The 25095-nt window shown below is 43.4% G+C and overlaps 1 protein-coding gene across 1 annotated transcript in view; it reads right to left on the bottom strand.

The window, feature by feature from the left end:
• CSK (C-terminal Src kinase) overlaps nucleotides 1-25095 on the bottom strand; it is a 236984-nt gene that overhangs the window by 122884 nt on the left and 89005 nt on the right. The window lies entirely within an intron of this gene.

Here is a 25095-nt window from a genome sequence, read left to right as displayed (position 1 = left end):
GCTTCTCTTATAAAAGAACCAATTCAGTAATGAAAGTGGGCTGAGTACAACATGGAATTTAAACCGTTTTATTTTGGCTTCCACAATTTGTGAATAATCTGGTGATTGAATCTATGGAGACTTGTTGGCTGTCATTTAATTTGCAGCACTCTGCTTCTGTATGATGCTGATAAAATGACCATCAACAAGCAGTTAAATCCCTTTGGTTATGCTCTCAAACAAAGGAATTTTAATTAATTTGTGCAGCCAGCCTTAAAGCGGATCTTCACTGCATCCACAAACCAAACCACAAACCAAAATCACTATTTAATTCATTTTTAATGTTCAAAGCAAACTCCCCCATCCATCCATGTCTCCATGTTTTTTTAAACACCCCCCTAGCATTTCTGGCCATGGCCATCTTGAGTAAGGGCAAATGTTTCATGTAGCATTTACTTCCTGGAATCCATCTGCCCTTAGCTCAAGCATGCATGGAGGAGAGTGTGCTTAGCTGAGAAAACCCCCCCTCCCCTCCTGAAGACTCCTGAGATGTATGACATCTGCCTAGGAAGAAAACCAGGAAGTAACTGAAGAAATGTAAAAAACACAAGTAAATATTATATACTTTCCTATCCCATTTGCCGATGCTAGCAGCATGAATATTAAAGTGACATTAAAGGTTAAAAAAAATAAATATTGTTGTTCAGTTAATTTGAATAAAATAAAACTTTTATTGGAAAAAAAAAAAATAACAAAAATGTTATACTTCCCTGCTCTGTGCAGTGGTTTTGCACAGAGCAGCCCAGATCCTCCTCTTTTCAGGTACCCCACCGATGCTTCTGGCTCCTCCTCTTCAGCCAGTGCCCACAAAAGCAAGCCTATTGCACTGGGGGTACTGGTGTATGCTAGCTCCCGGGCTCTGCTCTATGCGTCTATAAGACACACAGAACCCCGGCTCGCCCCCACCCCCCTGCATTCTCTTCATTGGCTCACTGGTTGTGATGGACAAAGGCAGGAGCCATGGGGGAAGCTCAGCTCTCGTGCACATCGCTGGGTTAAGGAGGAGCGCAGGTGATTATTAGGGGATCGGCCGCTGCGTACAGGTTTTTTTACCTTCATGCATAGAATGCATAAAGGTACAAAAACCTTAAGCCTTTAAAACCATTTTAAAAATAATCAATGTTGATTGGGAGCGTCAAGTTCCCCTTTAATGACCAGGGACAAGTGTGTATATCACAAAATAGTCAGAGAAGGCAAAACTTAACCTTTATACCTGTTGCAAGTCAGTGACTGATTCCACAAGGGGGTGGGGGGGTCAACGTGACAGCCAGGGAACTAGCATTGGCATGCTCTATACTTCCTTAGTGCATGTTACAGGAGCAAAGAAGGAGAATCAAATGTAGAGTAGATTTCAAAGAGTTGGCTTATTACTTTCAAAGGTTTAAAGCATGAAAATTGCTTTCGATCACATTAGAGTATCCTTATTAAATCCTGCAGTTAAATCTTTAAATTATTAAATGTTGAAAAGGAAAGTAAACGTAGTCTAAGGGACATCATATGTGAAAGGGTTGCTCATGAAGTGCTATCAGCAAAGATTCTTTTTTAGAGTTGTTAGCTAAAAATTACCAGCCACAGTGAAGGAAGTGGGTTTGTGATGCATAGTGGAAAGTTGCAACACCCACAATTATAAAAGATGGCTGTTTGATTCTGTCCTATTGTTAGAAATACTGTAAGCAAAGATATGGTTCAGCACATTGGCATAGAACATAGACAAGATCAGATAGTTCTGTGTACATAGCTTGTGTAAAAGAGCACACAAGGTCCCACAGCATCACAACAGCTAGAGTTTTATTGTAGTATTTACTCTATATATATATATATATATATATATATATATATATATATATATTCTCTAAGACTGCGTGAAATTGAATTTCTGACTATCTCTGTACAGAAGCAGAACCAGGACATATGTACAATAACAGGGCAGCATGCTGTGAAAATAGGGCAAACGAGGTACATGTAATAATGAGAAACAGCATTTAACCCTTTTTATTCCAAAAAACATCTTTCATTTAGAATCATGTTAGCGTTTCATAGATTCCCTTATATGCATTAAATTGCATGGGTTATATAAATTTTCCTACTGAAGAAGCACAATGGTAGCTGTCCAAGATAGTCTAGTAACACCCCTTCACCCTGCAGAATTTTTTAGCCTGCATGTTTCCTGCAGTCCTATACAATTAAATGTTTATAATACTTTGCAGGTCTTATGATCCAAGTCACCCAGAATTCAACACAGCCAGGTTCTGGGTGTCCGCTCCAGTTATGCAGTATGCCTTAGTTTAGAATAGGTTTCCTTGCCTCTCAAAGTTAGCTGATTAAAGGCCCCCACTCGGGGTGGACTCTGCCCGCTTGTCCCCGCTAAGCAGGCGGATAGCTGGTCCGTGTTTGTTCTGCTTATGCAGAGCAGACACAGCCCTGTCCCCTCTATGGGTGGTCGGATGTCCATTTACACCAGACTGCCATCCGATCCACTAGACAGATGGGGAAAGGAGCCAAAGGCCCCTTTCACACTAGTGGATCAATTTGGTCTACCTGTCAGTTTTTCAGGCTTGACCGTCCATTGTCCTCCATGGAGCGGCAGGTGCCAACAGACATGTCCATTGACACCCAACATACAATCCGATAAAAACAGACGGTTGGGGATCCGTTCCCCATCCGTCTGTACTGATAATGTTTATCAGTACATTACAGAAAATAATGAACTTTATCACAATATGCTAATTTTTTGAGAGGGACCTGTATATGAAAAGGCGGTTTGTTTACATTTGATTGCCCATAGAGAAGAGTGTGCTGTGTCTGTTCTGTGTAATCAGAGCGGACAAGGATCAGCCATACGCCTCCTCAGTGGGGATCAGCAGAAAGATTCCATGATGAGTAGGTGGACTCCAACAGATACCGCCCCATATTTAAGGGGCCTTAGGCAGCAGCACACCGATGAACATTCCCTGTTAGCGTAGTCACATATCAGCATTGTGAATTGTAGCACAACCTGATCTTTTACTAGGGCTTCTCCCTCTCCAAGTGCTAATGTACAGAGGATTAGAGGAGATTGATAGCAAGATAAATTCTAATACTTATACTAGTTGCATTTAAAGAAGCATGTAATTTATTTTTTGAATACAAAATTGCATTTTTTTTTTTATTTATAGGGTTCAAGAGGTACAAAAATAAATTTTATATATATATATATTATATTTAATAAATCAACAAATCTAATGGAAAGATAAGGTCATTTGCTGGCTATATTGTACTTAAAATATTTATATTATATTAATTTATTAATATAAATTTATATTAAAAGCAAAAAATGTGCTTCCTATAATGAGTAAACACATACAGCAATCATTTGTTGGGAAATTTTAAAGGACAAGTCCAGTCAAAACATAACGCTAAACCTGCTCTGTGCCACATTCTAAACCTATTCTATCTAATCCTGTAAAGCAAAAAAACGCTGTACTTACCTTTTCTGCACTGATCCGGTCCGGTCTCCACCGACGGAAGCTCTGTGCAGGAGAGGACCAACAACGGCTGTGAAATTAATGGGAAGGGACGTCACCCATAGACTTACTATGGGGCTTTTGTCGTCAAGTGCCTTTCGTGCACTCGCCTCCACGCTGAAGCCGCCACCGACAGCCCAGTGTGGGACCACACAGGGTACAGAATAAAAAAGTACAGTGATTTCTGCTTTACAGGGTTAGATAGAATAGGTTTAGAATGTGGCACAGAGCAGGTTTAGCCTGGACTTATCCTTTAAGTGTCTAAGTTACTATAAGTGACACCCCCAAATATTCCTTTTCTTTTAATTCTAACACTTCAGTCTGTAAAAAGACTCAAACATACTAGTTTCCTTTTCTTTTTGTGTTTCGGAGAAGCCAGTAATGACAAACCAACTAGAGAAGGCATAAAACAGCGGCTTGCAATATTTTCCACTAGAGATTACTGCTCCCTTTCAGTGTTCATCCACATGAAATGGCTTATAAAACATACAGGCACCATCAATGACCTTTCACTAGCAAAAGCACTTGAGCAGATTGGAAATAAGGGCACGACCATAAAGTCTTAGTCCATTAGCATTTTCAAAAGGTGTCCATGTGTTGACACAGAATGACAAACACCCTGACAGCTTCATCAGGCTTTGCTTCAGTTCGTTTCTTCACAAACTAGGTACATTTATGTAAACAGGAACTGTGCCCGTACCAGGGACCATTTAGCCAGGATTGAAACTAAACAAGCGTAAAATGAAAGTACATCTAGATTCAGGGGAAATGGATCAGGAAGAGCTTGTGTGTATGAGGTCTAAATCATATCCATACTTTTAAAGGGTAACTTCTCTTTCATGGGGAAAAGAAAATAGCAAAAAAATGAATAATAATATAAAAGTCATATTGTAATTGAATGTTATTGAAATGACCTTTCCTTTTCAATCTGAAACGCTGTGATTTTCTGTAAAATGCAATATGGCTACCTGGATGCTCTCTGTACACCATCTGTGTACAGAACGCCCCTTAAAATGTAATTTCCTGCTTGTGTGATTGGCTTACAGATTTTCCCAGAAGTCTGCACTAAGATACAAGTCAGATTTTTGGCATTCCCTGCAACAAAAAAATGGATTTTTGTAAAATCTTACCGTAAAATCCTTTTCTCTTAGCTCATCGACAGACGTAGTCCTCGGTGATACACCACCTTCGGGTTATGTTACCTCCGCAGGAGCAGGACTAGACAGGAAATTAAAAAGCTCTGGCCACACCCTAGGGGCAGTCCCAGAGGGTATATCCTCTCTCTCTCTGCCTCAGCAAATCAGTTATGTGAAAAAGCAGTGCTTAGAGAATTTAACCCAACCCAACTCCAAAACAGAGGGGCGGGGACTACGTCTGTCGATGAGCTAAGAGAAAAGGATTTTACGGTAAGATTTTACAAAAATCCATTTTTCTCTAGCGCTCATCGACAGACGTAGTCCTCGGTGATACACCACCTTCGGGACGTCCCAGAGCAGTATCACAACTGAGGGGTGGGAAAATGGAAATCAAATCCCAATCTAGAAGGCCCAACCGGTGCCAACTAGAAGTTTACAATGCTCATCCTTAATGATGAGACTCAACCAAAAAAAAGAGAACAAATTTTTTTTTTTTTTTTTTTTCCCAAACAGAAAAAAACCCTCGAGGTAGACCACCGGTCTCCTCAAATTGCGGCCTGCAAAACCTTGCGGCCAAATGAGGCATCCGCCGATGCCGTCACATCAATTTTATAGAATTTTGTAAAAGGTATGTACCGACGACCAGGTGGCCGCCTTACATACCTGGACCACTGACGCCTGATGGCGAAAGGCCCAGGAAGTACTGAGCGCTCGAGTGGAGTGCGCCCTAACAGGGAACGGAGGACTCTGACCCTTAATAGAATAAGCCTGTACCACCGTTTGTCTAATCCATTTGGCAATGGTCGCGGCAGATGCAGGCAAACCCTTTCTGGGGCCATCCGTGATCACAAAAAGTGAATCCGTCTTACGGAATGATTCCGTAGCTTTCAGGTATACCCTGATTGCCCGAACCACATCTAAGGAATGCAACGCATGTTCCCGATGATGCTTGGGCTGAGGACACAAGGAAGGTAGTACAATATCTTCATTCAGATGAAAATCTGAAACCACCTTGGGAAGAAAAGATGGCTTAGGATGAAGTACTACCTTATCCCTATGAATCACTAGGTATGGGGACTGGCATGATAATGCAGCCAGTTCTGACACCCTGCGAGCAGAAGTAATAGCCACCAAGAAGGCCACCTTCTGGGATAGAGTAAGCAAGGGAATCTCCCTGATGTTTTCAAAAGGAGGTTTCTGTAGAACCGACAAAACCAAATTAAGATCCCAGGGCGGTAAGGGCGCGCGGACTGGAGGAGCCAGGTGCCGCACCCCCTGGATGAAATTCCGCACCAAGGATTTGGTAGCTAAAGGCTTCTGAAAGAAGATTGCTAATGCTGAAACTTGACCCTTGATGGTGCTCAAGGCTAGCTTCTGCTCAACCCCTTGTTGCAAAAAAAGCCAATATTCGAGTCACCGAATAGGTACGTGGAGGAAATCCTAAAGATTCGCACCACGCAATATAAGTCTTCCATGTGTGATAATAGACTTTGCTGGAAGTCGCTTTCCTTGCTTTAATAAGGGTAGGAATGACTGAAGTAGACAAACCTCTGTCCTTCAGTACTTGGGTCTCAATGGCCAGGCCATTAAAACCAGCGACTGTAAAGCACGAAGGTAAATTGGTCCTTGAGACCACAGACACTCCCTGAGACTAAGTTCCCACGGAACGTCTGCGACTAACATGTCCAAGTCGGCCAGGCCGGCTTGAGGAGGCCAGCCTAGAATTTCTAGGACCACTGGCGCTGATTGGATCTGAACCAGGCGTCCCTAGAGCTATCTGGCCCCGACCATCCGAGAAAGTCTGGTCGTTTTCTGTTCCCACACATTTATCAGATACCTGATAGTTATCAGGAAAAGTGATCTTTTCTGGTTGAACCTCAGGGACCGAAGTCACCCGACTAGAGGCTACTTGGCCTATCTGGTCAACCAGATCCGATTCCTGTGAGGTATCGGGACTAATCTTAGGAAAAGGTAAAGGAAAAGATCTTTTCAGGGAACGGTAACTACCGCTTCCTGTGGTACTTAAATGTTGGAAGGGAAGAATCGCACCGGTAGTAGTGGTTGATGCTCGATCTAATGTCCTGAATACCGGTGAAAACGTCCCCCCACCCTGAAACCGGGTGGGGGCGCACCTTCAGGCTGTGTACTCCTTTGCTTCGGGTTTGGCTGGGTTGGTCCCCTTCTTGAACCCTCCTGGAGGAGTCTTGCCTTTCCCGCTAGTACCAGCCGGGCGCCCTTTATGGGCGGTAAAGAAAGGTCCTCGCTTGTTGCGAGGTCCCTTAGCTTTTGCAGCCTGTGGCAAAAAAGTGCTCTTGCCCCCAGTGGCATCCTTAATGATTTCATCTAGGTTGGCTCCAAATAGACGATTCCCCTGAAAGGGGAGATTGGTCAAGGTCTTTTTGGAACCTAGGTCAGCTGACCAGCATTTTAACCACAGCACACGTCTGAGGATCACTGCTAATTTAGATGCATGCCCTAATAGGGGAGTAGTGTCCAAGGCTGCGTCACAGATAAACCGTAGCCCTTGTATGATCTGTTCCATCAAATCAGATGTCTCCTGGGGAATATCTTTTCCCCTAAGATCTTGGCGTACCATCTTCGCCCATTCCGTAAGTGTCTGGGAAACTAGACCAATAACGATTACTGGTCTAAATGCTGACCCTATTAGAGAAAAGATAGTGCGGGACTCTGCTTCTATCTTTCGATCCACCGGATCCTTAAAGGACGAAGTGTCCTCCACTGGAATAACCGTGGCTTTATTCAGCCTGGAAATAGGCGGATCCACGACTGGTGGTACCGTCCATTTCTTAATGATGGATTCCTCAAACGGATAGCGTCTAGCAATACGCTTGGAAATAGTAAAGGTACGTTTAGAATGCTCCCATTCTCCTTTAATCTGATTACCAAAACATTTAGGTACAGGAAAAGCCTTCGCCGTCTTGATGGGCTTATTAATCCCAAAAGGCCTCTCTGTTTCAGTTGCCTCTGCCGGTAAAGCCTCAAGTTTTAAGGTTTCTTGCACTGCCACAACTAGTGCGTCCACCAATGCTTCTTCCTGAATTATAGCAAGAGAAGAAGCGTCCTCACTGTCTGAGGGGGCTTTACCTGGGATAACAGCCCTTGCAGAGGAACCTGCAACTGCCGTGACCATCTCTGAATCTGAGTCAGAGGTGTCAGATGGTATAGGGGTAGGCGGGGGTCGCTTCCTTGACCCCCGTCCCTGACAGGCCGCCTCCACCCGAGCCACCATAGACTCCAAAATTGCTGTAAATGACTCTATACTCTGTGCACCGGCGGGTCCCGAGGCCCCCTCGAGGGAAACAGGTGGGGGAATATGTGTGGCAGGGTCCATAATAACTCCAGTTACTTCCTGGATAATATAATTCAAAAGTAAAGAAAAAACTTTTTTTTTTTTTTTTTTCTGACCCCCAGCGCCACAAAAAAGCCCCTTAGTGTTACCTGCTTAGGGATCCCTATCGATCGAGAGAGAGAGAGATAGACCCCCAGGCTCACCACTTGATGCTCAGAGTTAAACTGCAACAGCTTACAGCGCTGTCTTGACAAACAGGAAGTCTTTTGGCTGGCTGCCCAGGAAGAAAGGAGGCGGCTCCGCCCCTCTGCACGCCTTCCGGCGCCTCCCCCAAGCTCCACGAGGTGTAGGATCACCTCAAACATGGCCGCCCCCATGCTGGAGACACGAGGCTACGCCAAAATGGCGGCTCGTGCGATCCTGCAAGAAAAAATGGCGGCGGCCTGCTGAATGTCGGTGTGCTGCACACAACACTGTCTCTGCCTGGGGATATGGCGTGGTTGGCGGTATCGGCCCCTGGCGGACCGCATGGCCGTTCGGGAGGCCTGCTAATAGCTGGAGATCTGATTTGGAAGGCAGTCTACATGTCCGTGGCTTCTGACTGGTAGGTAGCTTATACTTAACCCATAAGATTCCCAGAATGCCACAGATTACATCTTTTAAACATGTATACAATAGATTGTTAGCTCCCAAACCAAGCCTCCTGGCTTTTTGTACACAAAAAATCACACTCAAAGTAGGAGGATCTGTGACATGTTATAGGATAGAAAGGACTCTTTCTTACCATACCGAGAGGGGCCCGCGTTCACCACAAAACCCGTCAGAGGAAAAGGGGGAACATACTACTCACCATACCGGAACCAGGCGGGCACCAACTCCTGACAGTACCCCTCTCCACCGGGGCGGGAGGGCTGTCGACCGATACGAACGCCGTGACTCATGGTCTTTGGCGTTTCAGCGAGACGTTTAACTCGCGGGTTCAGTCCTTTTAATGGGACTTTGTCGCGGCCGACCCAGCGCGGAGCTATGGCCTGCACGCGCTCGTAGGCTGAACTGGGGTGACCACCGGATCTCAACATCCAGCCCGTCGCCCAGTTCAGCTTTCTTGCTTGAAGATCTCACAGGAACACTGGAGAAAAAGCTGTCTAAAAAAATCCTTTAAGAAAAAATTCTTGCCAGGACCTAAGATCCCAGCAAGGTGTCTAGGTCCTTACTCCTAACTAGACAGAAAATAACTGATTTGCTGAGGCAGAGAGAGAGAGGATATACCCTCTGGGACTGCCCCTAGGGTGTGGCCAGAGCTTTTTAATTTCCTGTCTAGTCCTGCTCCTGCGGAGGTAACATAACCCGAAGGTGGTGTATCACCGAGGACTACGTCTGTCGATGAGCGCTAGAGAAATGGCATTTTTAGTGAGATGCTTCGAAATCCCATCTAAAAAGGGATACAGACCCTGCCACTTTCCTCAGAGCCATGCAGGTGCAGCAGCTGATTATTAAACCACTCCCATACAGATTCAATGTGAACATGGACACAAACACCTATATCATCAAAATAACAAAAGGCAGGAATCTGAAACAAAGTTTGTTGAAATCCTTGTAATGTACACAGAATTAGATCACCCAGAGGGGGATTTTTTTTTTCTCAATAAAAGTGGAGGTCCTCAAAGTATGAACCCACACAAAATGTACCCAAGGCTTCATTACACTACCATTCTGTGGCTTAACGATGTGAGCCATTTATTTTAAATTGAAAAATGAAAATCAATCTACAAGAAAAGCACAATTGCTCCCCAATTTAGGCATTTTTAGTCACTGCCGAGATTGTAGACCGATCTGCTGACAGCGTTAAAGCAGAAATAAACCCTTTTATCCTTTAGTGCCAGGGAAGCTGCTTCTGTCTGATCTGTAACAGTTCTGGTGTTGCACATACAATGCGAGTCATGACACCAGCCATTTAATGGTTTAACAGTTTAGTTGATGCAACAAGCACATGTGACAGTTAGCAATACAAGCATTCCAGAAATGTAGCTTTTTAGAGAGCTAAATCAATGGGATTTGTTCCACTTTAGGCCCCGTTCGCACTTGTGTGACCCAAAAGTCACGCGATTTTGACTGGACTGAAGCACCGCCCGTGCAATCCTGAGGTCCAGACCCCAAAACGCATTAAAGTTGGACCAAAGCAGCACAGGGACCACCTTGAAGTTGCACAGGCATGAACGGCACCCACCAGGAAACCACTGAGCACGACCCGTCATGAGACCTGCAGTCCCAAGTCGCAGGACAAGCCACACAAGTGCGAATTCACTTCTGCTCAGGGGCCACATAAAAAGATATATATTGACTATATTTGAATATAGTGCCATAACAACCCAAGCCAGGTATGAGGTCAGAGTGATAGCAAATGATAGCCTGAAACACCCATAAACACTGCACATAAAATGTGCTGCAGATTATCATGTGAATGACCTGGCTGCCTCTGCAGCCCTGGCCCGCGATATACTACTGTATAGAACATAGACACTATGATATAATGTAGTGGCCCCACATCCTTAGTGTAGGCAAACCCTCTTATATAGTGCCATAACCTGAAGACTCTCTCTACTGTAGGGATATCTGCACAACCACAATTGCTTTTGATGAGATAGGGGATGTACCATATTCCCCTGAAGCTAGAGGCCCGAAATCGTGTCCTATAAGCTACCAGTGTGTCAGGCCCAGGAAAAGTGTCTGGTAATGCCTGAATGTGTGGGATACGATTATCTGCTGGATGAATTCTCAGGAGCTTGGTCTCCTGGGCAATCCACATACATGGACAGATACAACTGGAGTATAATCAAAGAGATACATGTATAAAAGAACTGACTAGTGCTTAATCATGCAGAACCTGCTGCAACAAAACCCATTTCCTAGAGGTGTGTAGAAAGACCACCAATAGAGTCACCGGTTGTGAACTCCTAAATTAAAAAATAAATAAAAAAAGGTACCCTAGTCAGGCTCCTGCCCAGAGGTCTGATCCCCAAACCAGACACACACGTTGTCTATGTATAAAGACAACCATATTGCCAAATGCACATAGTCGGAGTTAAAGCAATATGCGTATAATAAAAGCTTCCCAAAACATGACCCATAAACGGCTGAGGCCCATGCACAAAGTAGACTATCAGTAGTATCAAATAAAAACAAAAAGCCTCGATCTGCGACAAAGAGAACTTAGTTGAACATTCAACTAGATGTCCAGTACCTAATAGTCTACTTCATATCCATGTTAATGAACAAACATGATCACAAATGTAGACAAAATAACATATTGGAGACATAGTATACTGCAGAACCATCAGAGAAGTCTCAGCAACCAAGACTCTTGGGCCCTCCATGCGTAATTACCATGTGAAATATTATAAAAGTGGCCACTTGTGTGGGATTGTGGCCACCCCTAGCAGCGTTAGGTTAGATAGTTAAGGGGGATAAGGTATGCAGGATTAGGCTATTATGGGGTTAAATTTTACCTATGCACTGCAGCAGGTGTCAACCAATAGGGGTATGAGGAAGGTTCTAGCAGGCTGTAGCAGAGGCTATATAAGCTTGGTCCGGTCTGGGGTGCTTCCTTTTGCACCGAAGAGCAAGAAGAAGAAAGTTCCCCACCCCCCCCCCCTCCCTTTGTCGCGAGCACCTTTGTGTGGTTGGGTCACCCTGGTATCCTAGGGGGGACATTGTATTTTCATAATGGTAATTTATTGATTATTGTTGCTCGAGTTGTTTAACTGAGCAATTAAAAGTTATTCCGGTATTTGAGTGGTTTTTACAAACAATTAAATGTTTATGATTTAATTTATATTAAACCAATAAAGTGTGCCGCGGCCTTTTCTTGCCAAACTGTGAGTCAGTGTTATTATTTAGTAGGTTAAGCTAGTCATGTGGGAGTGTGGCCTACAATTCCATCAAAGGGATGCAGTGGAAACTGAACCCCCATTTCATTACATAAAACACATAAGGATAAAGTGTTCTGTATAGTGCGCCATCATACGGAAACTTCTGGGAAAAAAAATCTGCTTCTAAATGAAGGCTTATTAGAAACACCGCATAGATGAGGCAACAGTTTATGAAATAAATGCACAAATACGAATTTTACATGAAACATTAATTTGTAAACAAAGGAAATCTAGTTGAACTACAGCCACCAGAAATCCTGCCCCCAATATATCCACTTCATGTGTATGTTCAAGATGGACATAAAATACCAGCATACTAAAGAACCCTCAGGACAGTCATGGTGCATTCAACCCCCTGATCTGCAAGGCATACGCAATTTATGTTTATGCCATCAAGCAGATAGCAGAATCCAGGACCAAGGTTAAAACTTGCTCTGTGGCTACCAATGCATTATCTATCCAATGAAAGTACTGGGGGACTTTGGGTAAAAAGTGGTGTGTATAGTGGATACCAGTGACCCATGATAGCTCCAGCTTCCACTCCTGCCTGACCATGGCCAAATGTTTAGTTGGAATAAGTCACCCATATAGAAAAGTACACTAAAGTAAACCTGAATATCTCACTCAGGTGAGAGACACCCAAAGTCTCTCAATTCCTGAGGTCTTAGGCTGGCCATACATTATACAATCTTCTTACAACTTTCTTTACAACTTTCCCTAGATTCACTTTCAACCATGCAGCACAAGGCCCACCTAATTGGATACAATTGAAAGTGTTGTTTAGTTTTGACCTCATATCACACAGTGTTCATTAACTCAAAAGGAAAATTGCACAAGATAATTGAACATACATGGCCAGCCTTAACCTGGTCAGGCCTGGTAGTAAATTAAAGCCGCTGACATCCTGAGCCTGAAAATGTGGCCAGGTCAGTCAGAAGTGCACCACCTGCCTGTGATAATGAGCAGTCTTTAGGCACAGGTTTGTCTATGCAGCCCTTGCATAGAGGGCTATCCAGGATCCAGTCAATTATGGCACTTTTCCACTGCAAGTACCGGCTAGTACCGGCTCGGCTCTACTCGGCCCTGCTTGGCCCGGTTTGCTTTTCCACTGCGGTACCGCATGGTATAGTGTCGGAACGGTTCGGTACGGTACGGTATAGGTTTGCTTTTCCACTAAAGTAGTACTAAGGTTAAGTGGGTGGGATAACAACGGGGTGGGTGTGATTCTCTGACCAATCAGTGGCTAGTAGTGACTGCATGCAAAGGATTGTGGGATATGGTACCAGTTTGGTACCTGTTGGAACCACAATCGAGTAGGTACTGTTTTTTCAGAGCCGTACCGTACCGTACCGTTCGGTTCCATGCAGTGGAAAAGCAAACCTATACCGTACCGTACCGAACCATTCCGACCCTATACCATGCGGTACCGCAGTGGAAAAGCACAAAAGCGTGCCGAACTGGTACGGTTCCATGCAGTGGAAAAGCGCCGTTATATGTCGTACGATCCACACCAAAATCAAGCACAAAGACCTGATTGCATCCAGACTGTAGGGAGAGGAAGGTGTCTGACTTCTTTTGCAGAGGAGACTAATCCTTTTAGGAGGGGGGATACTACTTGGCATCCTGAAAACCCCTCAGTAGGGGTGAAACCTCAGACGGGGGCTAGCATTGCCCCATTGTGCTACCCCTGACCTTCACTGCCCAAGGCACGGTGAGCTGAATGGGAGGCAGACCACGGAGACTGGAGAAAAAACAATTGTAGCTCCTAGTGGATCTGGAGGAAACACAATCAAACGGAGGCAGAAGGTATGGCTGAGGTTTATATAATGGTGGACTATTGCGTTTCCTGTTTCAGGTGGGAGGAGCCTCTCTCTCAGATGCTGCCCTGGAAGATTATTAGAGAAAATAATATCTCTGCATTGGCAACTCACATATTTATATTGTCACATCACAGGTTTGTCTATGCAGCCCTTGCATAGATTAGTTCAAGATACAGTCAATTATATGTGACAGGATCCACACCAAAATAAAGCACAAAGACCTGATTGCACCCAGACTAAAGGGAGAGGAAGGTGTCTGACCTCTTACAGAGGAGACTAATCCTTTTACTCCCATAATTCTTTTGTCACAGGTTTTCTTATGCAATTTTGGCAAAGATTTTTGGCCCAGCTGGCTGCCATTTGCCCTCATAGGAAGCACATGCTTAGGGAGGGAATGCGTGCTGCTGGTCTTCACCAAAATCGCTGCTACCACTAATAAGCATTATGTGCATAGTGGTTTGGTAAGTACAGAGGTGGCCTCAGCATGCTCTGGTTTACCTTGGAGCAGTCCTGGCTCGCAAGCTCTGCAGGGCAGGATGGTGACGCATCCAACATGGGTCAGCTTCAAGCAACCATCTAACACATGTTCCTTGAAAGCTTTCCTGCCCAACCTCCAACTGCCCATCAGTAGTATGGGTGGACATAAACCTGCTGATAGTGCGCTCTGTCCTCCCAGCTGCAGAAGGTGTCTGGCTCCATAAGATTAGGGTAGCATGTTCCAGCTTCCAAGAAACGCCGCCTTGGCTAAACCGGAAGGGATGTCACTCGCTGCACCCAATCAGGATGTACCTGCAAGTGACGCAACTAGAACCACACATCCGCTCATACCTCTATAAGATGGCATCAGTCAGAAGTGATGATGTCACCACGTCCCAAGAGCAAGACACTGCTATCTTGGTCAACCATGTGGTCCAGATCACAGCAGGTAGGAGCCAGTGCCTGGGAGAAAAAGAGCAAGTGCCCCCCTGCCACCTGGCCCTGCAGCAATGAGTGGGTCACACTCAGGGTGCTATCAATTAGAAGAAAATAAACTGCTTGTGACTCCTGTTGGTCTGGAGGAAACACAATATCTGAAGCACTGAGGTATGTGACGGCCTTTTAAAATGGTGGATGATTTGTTTCCTGTTTTAGGTGGGAGGTGACCTCTCTCTCAGATGCTGCCCTGGAAGAACACTTGAGAATTTAAGTTACGTGTACAGTAAACCCCCCTCCATTGCGGTGGTTACGTTCCGGACCCAGCCGCGAAAAGTGAAATTCCGCGAAATAGAAAAACCCTATTAAAATGCATTGTAGGCATGTTTGTTTTACTGTCACTGTACGTGTAAAAGCATTTTAAAGGTCTTTAAACACACTTTTAAAACAATAGAAACTCATTTAAACACATAAAAGATACTAAGAGACAGAGCAAGAGCTATGAAAAACACAAAAATATTTCATTTTTAATGATTTATATAGTAAATATAGATTTATATAGTAAAATAACATTACAGAAAAACCTGCGAATTACCGGGACCGCAAAAACTGAACCCTGTAGCGGGGGATTACTGTAATAAAATGGAATGACACAGGGAAACCGTATTGAACACAAAGAAAGGGAGGTGCAAAAAGGCATGGGAAGTCAATACACCAGCTGGAATCTATCAGGAATTAGAAAGCAATCCTGCACCTTGTCAGTGCAAATTAATATCAGCTGTTTCAGTCTTAACTGATAGCCTATAAAAAAGGAGTCTCATTACCAAGGTGTCACATAAACATATCATGCTGGGTAAAAGCAAAGAGCTCTCTCAAGACCTTTGCATCCTTATTGTTGCAAAACATACTGATGGCCTTGGTTACAGAAAGATTTCAAAACTTCTTAATATTCCAGTGAGCACTGCTGGGGCCATAATTCGCAACAGGAAAGAACATAATTTCACCATAAACCGGCCTCGACCAAATGCCCCAAGCAAGATTTCTGAGGAGTGAAAATGATCTAAAGAGTTTCAATGAGCCTAGGACAACTTGTGGAGAGCTGAAAGACCTGGAATTAGCAAGTACAATTTTTCAAAGAAACCAAAGGGTAATGCACTCACAGACTGCATTAAAGAAGGAAAAGCATGTTGAAGCTCATTTAAAGCTAGCTGCACAACATTTAGACAAGCCTGTAAAATACTGGGAGAATATAGTCTGTTTAGATGAGACCAAAATTGAACTCCTTAGATGCCATAGTACACACCATGTTTGGAGGTCAAAGGGCATGGCAAATCATCCCAAAAACACCATACCAACATTGAAGTTTGGAGGTGGGAACATCATGGGGTGAAGCTGTTTTTGTACATATGGTACTGGCCAACTTCACATCATTGAAGGAAGGATGAATGGAAATATGTACCAAGACATTCTTGATAAAAATCTGCTGCCATCTACCAGGATAATGAAGATGGAGGGTGAACATTTCAGCAAGACAATGGTGCAAAATACAAAGCCAAGGAAACCCTCAATTGGTTTTAAAAAAAGAAAATAAAGTTGCTAGAATGGCCCAGCCAATCTTCTGACTGGAATACAATAAAAAATCTACAGAAAGAACTAAAGATCAGAGTTCATAGAAGAAGTCCACAGAACCTTTAAGATTTGAAGACTGTTTGTGTGGAAGAATGGGCCATAAATCACACCTGAGCAATGCATGGGACTAGTTCCTCCATACAGAAGTGCTCTTTAAGCTGTCATTACCAACAAAGGATTTTGTATGACGTATTAAATATATTTCAATTAGCGGGTTCAATACTTTTTCGCCTGTCATTTCATTTTATTTCTCATTTTAATTTCTGAACTTATTTGTTTTGCTTTCTTTGCATGTATGAATTGCATGGGTTGTTACCGACATGTGGGGGGGGGGGGGAGAGACACACACACGGGTCCCAGTAGACAACGGGACCATTCAGAAAGCGCAGCAAGACTCACGCATGCGCAGTAGGAAACTGGCTGTGAAGTCTGAAGGCCGCATAACAGTTTCTCAACACAGGCATGGCTGCAAGGTTTCACTTCCTGTTTCCCTTAGTGAAGATGCCGGTGTTCCGTGAAAAAAACATACCCGTGAGAAAACCATACCCTCGTCACTTCCGATGCACCTACAGAGGGTATGGATTTCTCACGGTAGTTAAACTTGCGGCGCTTACATTAAAACAGCTCCTCTGCAACATAAATCATCTCCGCTCTTCCCCTGTCACTTCCCTCATCTCCGGTAATAAATATAAAAGCGGATCACGGAGCCGCGATCGCCGTCACATTTACATCTCATACACCTGCCGCCGCTTTTAGATTTATTACCGGAGATGAGGGAAGTTACAGCGATAGCAGAGGAGATGATTGATGTTGCAGCCGAAGTGTTTTAATGTACCCGCCGCAATTACAACATTATACACAGTGCCGTGATAATTTCATGCCCACCGAGCATGCGCACTTGTCAAATTCTTTCATGTTCAATCACGTATCCGGGGCTCTGAGCATGCGCACTGCTGCGCTGCTCAGCTGTTTCAGACCGGAAGTGACGAGGGTATGGTTTCTTCACGGGGTATGGTTTTTTAACATTACACCGGCGCCTGCACCCGATGGCCGGATCCCTGGACAGGTAAATGTCCTTATATTAAAAGTCAGGAGCTACAGTATTTGAAGCTACTGACTTTATTTTTTTTTTTTTTTTACAGGCTGGAACGCCTCTTTAAAGAGGTTGTAAACTCATTAAAAAAAATTTTTTTCCAACCTGAAAGAGAAGCACATAATGAGCTAGTATGCATAGCATACTAGCTCATTATGAAATACTTACCTTAGAACGAGCCCCGTGATGTCACTGGCTGCATGTAAGGTAAATATCTCCTAAACGGTGCATGTTTAGGAGATATTTACAGTACCTATAGTTAAGCCTATACACCAGCTGGAATCTATCAGGAATTAGAAAGCAATCCTGCAGTTGCAGAGGAGAGTTTACTTCCACTTTAAGCGAGGAAAGTGCAATACGTGTGAGTGTAATCTGTAAGGAAGACAGGAGCAGAGTTCTTTGAACTGTCTGTAGTGAGTCATATTGGACAGTGTGCTTTTACACCAAATGCCATGTGCAGAAATAGTCAGCAAGATCACCAAATGCAATAGGGTTCTTTAAAGTATGCATGTGTGGACAGAAATATGGAAACTCATGCAGCTAATATTAATTTAAGTTACAAGCCAGGAACAAATGTCTAAGGCCCCTTTCACACATACGGTCCGTTTGTTCGTTTTTCATCCATCCGTTGACAGATGAAAAACGGACATCAATGCATCTCTAAGTAAAAACGGATGACAATGGATGATCATCCGTTAACATCCGTTTTCATCCGCTTCCGTCAATGTCCGTTTTTTTGAACGGATGAATGCCCTATTTTTCATCCGTCAAAACGGATCAGACAAAAAACGGATGTAAAACGGGCAAACGGTCTGTTTTTCATCAGTTTTTGCATTGGTAGTGGACGTAAAAAAAAAAAAAAAAAAAAACAGACGGAAAAAAATGTGCATAAACGCTCATAAACGCTAGTCAAAAACGCGGCTAAAAGCACGTTTTTACAGCTGCTTTTTCCTGGCAGCAACTCTGGTGGGTTTTTTTTTTGAACGTCCTGTGTGCATAAGGCCTAAATTTCACATTTTCAAACATTTTTTCCAGCACAATTGTACATTTTTGCAGTGTTTAACTAAAAGGTTTGAAGTGCTGCTAAAAAAACAAAAAAAAAAAACAAAAAAAAGGTATTCAGGCATTTCCACTGAGGTCTATGGGGATAAAAAAAAAAAAAAAAAAGCTAAATTCTACTTGAAAAGTAGAAGCTACAGATGCTCAGATCTGAACAAGTGCTATAAAAACAATAGGTTTTTGCTTGTTGGGCTTTTTTTTAAGCTTTGAGCAACAAAACGCTGAAGTGTAGGCCTGATTTACACTTAAGAATTTTTCAGCTCCACACTCAACAAGGAAAATCCTATTCATTTCAATTGCTCCTGTTCACATTTGAGAGTTTTGCTGCCTGTTGCTCAAAAAAAGGTACATGCGCTACTTTTCAGGCAGTTTCTGTCCCCATAGATTTGGATTGAAAATTTGCCTGAACAGCAAGAAATTAGCGTATTTTTTTTTTTTTCAGGCGTTTTAAACTCAAGCAGCAGCTCCCCTTCCTTTTTTGAGCATCATTCCACACCTTCTGACCAATATGGAGGAGTCTGCTTCTGGAAGCGGAGACCTTCATTGCGCTCATTTGTGACCACCCCTGCATCTATGATCCCGGGGATTCCCAGTATAAGAGCCAGGAAAGAACCACCAGAGCCTGGGAGGAAGTGCAAGAAACATACTGCTCCCCAGTGGAAAAGATAGACTGCTCCCCAGTGGACAGATAGACTGCTCCCCAGTGGACAGATAGACTGCTCCCCAGTGGACAGATAGACTGCTCCCCAGTGGACAGATAGACTGCTCCCCAGTGGACAGATAGACTGCTCCCCAGTGGACAGATAGACTGCTCCCCAGTGGACAGATAGACTGCTCCCCAGTGGACAGATAGACTGCTCCCCAGTGGACAGATAGACTGCTCCCCAGTGGACAGATAGACTGCTCCCCAGTGGACAGATAGACTGCTCCCCAGTGGACAGATAGACTGCTCCCCAGTGGACAGATAGACTGCTCCCCAGATCAAGGAGAAAGTTACAGAACTTCTGTGTACAGCAGCCATGTGATTGATTCTGGTTTCTGTTGTATGTACCTAGGGAGAGCCTTTTTCAACTAGGGTGCCTTCGGGTTTCTTCAGGGGTACCTTGGTAAAATGCCTGAAAAATACCCAAATTGTATACAAGCTAGACAATGCATCAAATCTTTTAGTAACACAAAGGCACAGGTCTTCATTGTGTACCAATACAACCTTCTAGTCACCAGCGTTCTACAACCAATTACATCATTAGTTGATAAGGACATGGAGGTCCTGCATGGCCTCCTTGTTTGCCCTCTGCTGCCCCTCTCTGTCAGAACTGGAGTTACATTAGCTGAGAGAGAGAAGAGAAACACTGCAATACCAGCCAGTAACAGTGTACAAAGGTGTGTTTGCTTTGGAAGAATAAATCATGTTGAGTGCACTGGATGTTGCTGTGTAAAAGTATTCGTTTTGTTTCTTTACATTTTAGAATGGGGTGTCTCGAGATTGTACAGAATTTTAAAGGGTGCTTTGACTGAGAAAACACTGGCCACATCTACACGGGTTTCCATTGGCCACAGCAAAAACACCTAACTGAAGAACGCCTGAAAAAAAAAAACATCTATAATACTTGCAGATCTGCTCAAATAAACACTCTAAAAACACCTGAAAAAAACATAGGTGATTTGAATTGTGGGCGGAATCATGGCGATTACAGAATCATGGCAAAATGTGGGATGCGTTTGCAATGCCATTATTTCCTAATGGCACCGTGACTGGCACATGACAAATCAAACTGTAATTGTGCAAACAAAATAGTGCAACATGTGTCGCTCAGAGCTTTTCGGGCAACCCGTCACGCAGTTTTCTTTTTTCTTGCAATTGCGCAATATTGATATGGTTGTGCTGCAAAAATCACACCGGGTTTAGGGTGTCATTAGGAAATAATAAAAATATAAAAGAAGTGCACTATCCTGTAAACAGTGTGATCATAAATCACTGATGTAAAATAGATCAATAAAGACTGAAAAAACACACAGTGGTCTCTAGTGTGGAATTGTCCAACCATATGGATGCTACATAATATAAGTCGCAGTTTGCAATTTATTGCATGGGACTTATATTATGCAGCATCATATGGTTGGACAATTCCACACTAGAGACCACTGTGTGTTTTTTCAGTCTTTATTGATCTATTTTACATCAGTGATTTATGATCACACTGTTTACAAGATAGTGCACTTCTTTTATATTTTTGTTTTCTTTTTCCCAATATTCAGGAACTTTAGTGCAGCAATCCTCATATTTTTGACCAGCGCATTTTCACAATATAAATATATTAACCACTTAAGTCCCAGAAGATTTTACCCCCTTCCTGACCAGGGCCTATTTTGCGATTCGGCACTGCGTGACTTTAACGGACAATTGCGCGGTCGTGTGAAGCTGTACCTAAACAAATTTGACGTCCTTTTTTTCCCACAAACAGAGCTTTCTTTTGGTGGTATTTGATCACCTATGCGATTTTTTGATCATGCGCTATAAACAAAAAAAGGAGCGTCAATTTTGCAAAAATAACAATATTTTTCACATTTTTTTATATGAAATTCCCCAAAAAAAATGTAAAAATCAAAAAAATTTTAACATTTTCGGCCAATATGTTTTATGCTACATATGTTTTTTTTTTTTTTTTTAAACAATCGCAAAAAAGCGTATTTTGATTGGCTTGCGTATAAGTTATCGCGTTTACTAACAAAGGGAAAGATTGTCATTTTTGTTGGTTTTTTTTAACGTGTAATGGCGGCGATCTGCGATTTTTTTTGCGGTACTGCGACGGACAGATCGGACCCTTGACTGACATTGACACTTTTGGGGTTACCAGTGACATTTCTACAGTAATCAGTGCTATATATATATATATATATATATATATATATATATATATATATATATATGCACTGTTACTGTAAAATTATACTGGCGAGGGAGGGGTGGTGTGCGTCCCTAGGGGCGTGATTCTAACTGTGATTGGCTGTGGCTTGAGGTATAGGAACAGTGATCAACGGTCCTACATAGTAGAACCGTATGATCATTGTTTCTACACAGGGGAGAATGACAGGCGGCTTGTTTACATCAGCCGCCTGCCTTTCTCCCTCTGCACCGACAATCGCCGAGTGACCGGCAGACATCGGGTCCGCCGGTCACGCGCGTGCACGGGGGGGGTCTGTGCCAGCGCGGGGGGGGGGGCACGCACTCGCTCCCTAGACCCTCACAGGCTAGCGACGTAGATCTACGTCACTCTGCCTGTGAGGGGCTGACTGCCGACGTAAATAGTCGTGCGGCAGTCGGCAAGTGGTTAAGAAATAATAGCATCACAAACGCATCCTGCATTTTGCCAAGATTCTGGAATCGTGGGCAGAATTGCAGCAATGCTAGGTGTATACGGATTGACTATCTGGCATACCTCGGCAGGAGCTTTGCCACACAGAGCTCTCAGTCCAGTGATTAAACATAAAATAAATTATTCAATGCAGCATCATGATAGAATACCTACTATTCTACACAGATTTGGAAAAAAATATATATAAAAAAATTAAAGATAAAACATTAAATAAACCACTCAGTCAGCAGACATATCAGCACATTTTTTTAGCCTTCACCAAGCAGGGTTATCCATGCACTGTACAAAGAAGTTTTGAAAGTATACCTCTGGGCTCACCAGAAATTAAAGGGTGGTTCTGGTCCAATAAGCAGACACCTCTGCCTTCCTGCTCTGCTTATTTTCAGAGCTCCTGGGGATCCCCAACCACCAGCTCTGAAGATAATCTGAGTCTGTTAGCAGCTACCTTAAGGTGCTTGTATTAAAAAAATGCAGCCAACTTACAAGGCAATGTGTGGCCTTTTCTGAGCTTTGTAATTGGTTCATTCAGAAAAGGGAAAAATATGAGAGATTTTAAAAGTCAAAACATCACTACAGGAACGCAGACTTAAAACCAGTTTAAAAACGTGCCTTTTAGTAATAGGCTGTTCACACCCTCACAATTCTTCCATTCCATCCTGGTGACTGCAGCTTCATGCGTCCATATGAACATAGGAAAATAGAGATATCTATCTACATTGTAATAATGTAATATTATAAGGTTGGGTTTGCACCCAAGTCCTGCAATAATGCAAGTTTTTACATGTGTTAATGTGTGTTGCATTAAGGTAACCCATACAATGGAATAAATGAGCTGCCTACAGCACCAAAATTGCATCAAATTAGTGCACACCAAGAACTCCCCAGTAGCCTCTAAGATGTTCTAGAAATCCTCAAATTCGGAACAAAGAGAAGGAAGTGAAGTACTGTAGGCAGTTTTTTGGCGCAATAAAAACATACTTCCAAAATGGTAGCAGTAAAACAGCGTGTAAACATCAATAAGCTTCTGCTTACACCGTAACCACAGTGCGTTCCATGGCAACCGGAAGTGACGTCGTTCCAACTGGATACCGGGAATTATGTCAATGCATTTCGCCCTCCCACAGGGCGTCATCAAGGACCTCATTTCCAGTCAGTGCAAGCCTCTATTTATATCCCGAGAAGAGCCGCCTCATCCTCTGTAACCAATCAAAAAGACATGGTGGCCATATTGGAAGCGAGCCCAAAATGCCATTAATAGACATATATCAATATATCCACTTGCTGAAAATAGTCTCAATGATGTCACTTACGGCTGAATTTACGTATCATTAAAAAAAACACTATTAACAAAATACAATGTAAAGCACTAAAAACAATCAATGTCAACTGGATACAACCAGCCATATATTAAACCATACAGAAATATAGAAGAAAATGTATTTATTTTTTTGTTTGTTTTTGGTAAGGAGGAACACAAAAGGGGGTGTGTGTCACATCACGGATTTTATGTGGAAGCACCTTTAAGAAAATTGGAGCACAAGAGCACTTTATATTGATTAGATCACTTTATTTGGACTGATATATATATATATATATATATATATATATATATATATATATATATATATATATATATATATATATATTTTATATATATATATATATCTGTTTGCCTAGCGCTGTTTTATTTCTTTCAGATCCTAAAACTGGTCAGACATGGATCGAAATTTGGCCAGTTAAGCAGAGACCAGGAAATTTAGATCCATGTGTGGCCACTGCAGTTGAACAGAAATTGATCTAGCGATCAATATTTTCGTACATTTGAAAAAAAACGGAATTTTTTGTAAAATCTTACCTGTAAAATTCCTTTCTCTGAGTCCTCCGACAGTCGCCGCCTCTTCATATTCGTCACATATGGGGTATTAGACTTTGCTCCGAAGGAGTAGCTAGGCAACAGAATATGTTAACAATAAAGCTTTAACATATCCCACCCTCAAGGGGTGGTCCCCTCAGTCAATACCCTCCTACTTCCTGCAACCATATCTCAGTTTTAGTGGAATAGCAGTAGAGTATACATTCAAACCCCAAAAGAGGGGCGGGGGCGGCGACTGTCGGAGGACTCAGAGAAAGGAATTTTACAGGTAAGATTTTACAAAAAATTCCGTTTTCTCTTACGTCCTCCGACAGTCGCCGCCTCTTCATATTCGTCACATATGGGGACGTCCCAAAGCAGTGCAAACATGAGGGGTGGGAAACGCATCCGCGCCGAAAGGCAACGCAGTCTCCACATCAAAGAAAGGAACCTTACCAAAGGAAGGAAACCAGCTGGGCAACAGCAAAAATAAGTGCTCAACAGGAGCAACAACCCAGGAAAAGACAAAAAAACCAGGGGATACAAAAAAACTATCCCAACAGCCAGGAGTCCCCAACAAGGGACCCTATGGAACAGCCGCACTAAGAACCTTGCGGCCAAAGGAAGCATCCGCCGATGCCTGAACATCTACTTTGTAGAATTTTGTGAAAGTGTGTACGGTCGACCAAGTCGCCGCCTTACACACCTGGGCTACAGAAGCCCCATGACGGCAGGCCCAAGACGTACTCAGTGATCTAGTAGAGTGCGCCTTCACAGGCACAGGGGGAACCTTCCCCTGCAAGGCATAGGCCTGTTCAATGGTCTGCCTGATCCATTTGGCAATGGTAGATGCGGAAGCCGCCATGCCCTTCCGAGGACCCTCTGGAAGAACAAACAAGGAGTCAGTCTTACGAAAAGACTCAGTCGATTTAAGGTAAACCCTTATCGCCCGAACAACATCCAGAGAGTGCAATCTCACCTCCTTTGGATGTTTAGGCTTCGTGCACAACGAAGGCAAAACAATATCCTCGTTAAGATGGAATTCCGAAACTCGTTTCGGTAGAAAAGAAGGATTAGGTCGCAAGACCACCTTATCCAAATGAACAACCAGGTACGGAGACTTGCAGGACAAAGCCGCCAGTTCCGACACTCTGCGAGCCGAAGTGATCGCCACCAAAAAGGCGACCTTTTTGGACAACATAGACAACGAGATCTCCCTGATCTGTTCAAAAGGAGCACGTTGTAACACAGACAGAACTAGATTCAAGTCCCAAGGGGGCAAAGGATCCCTCCTAGGAGGAACCAGATGCCGCACACCCTGAATAAAAGTGCCAACCAAGGAGTTGGAAGCCACGGGACGTTGAAATAGAACGGCCAGCGCCGACACCTGACCCTTAATCGTAGCCAGCGCCAAACGCTGATCGACACCCGTCTGAAGG

The sequence above is a fragment of the Pelophylax lessonae genome (genome assembly GCF_965119305.1).
Source record: "Pelophylax lessonae genome assembly, chromosome: 4".
Classification (NCBI taxonomy): domain Eukaryota; kingdom Metazoa; phylum Chordata; class Amphibia; order Anura; family Ranidae; genus Pelophylax; species Pelophylax lessonae.
The sequence above is the reverse complement of the archived record's forward strand: the minus strand, read 5'-3'. Positions and strand labels throughout refer to the sequence as shown.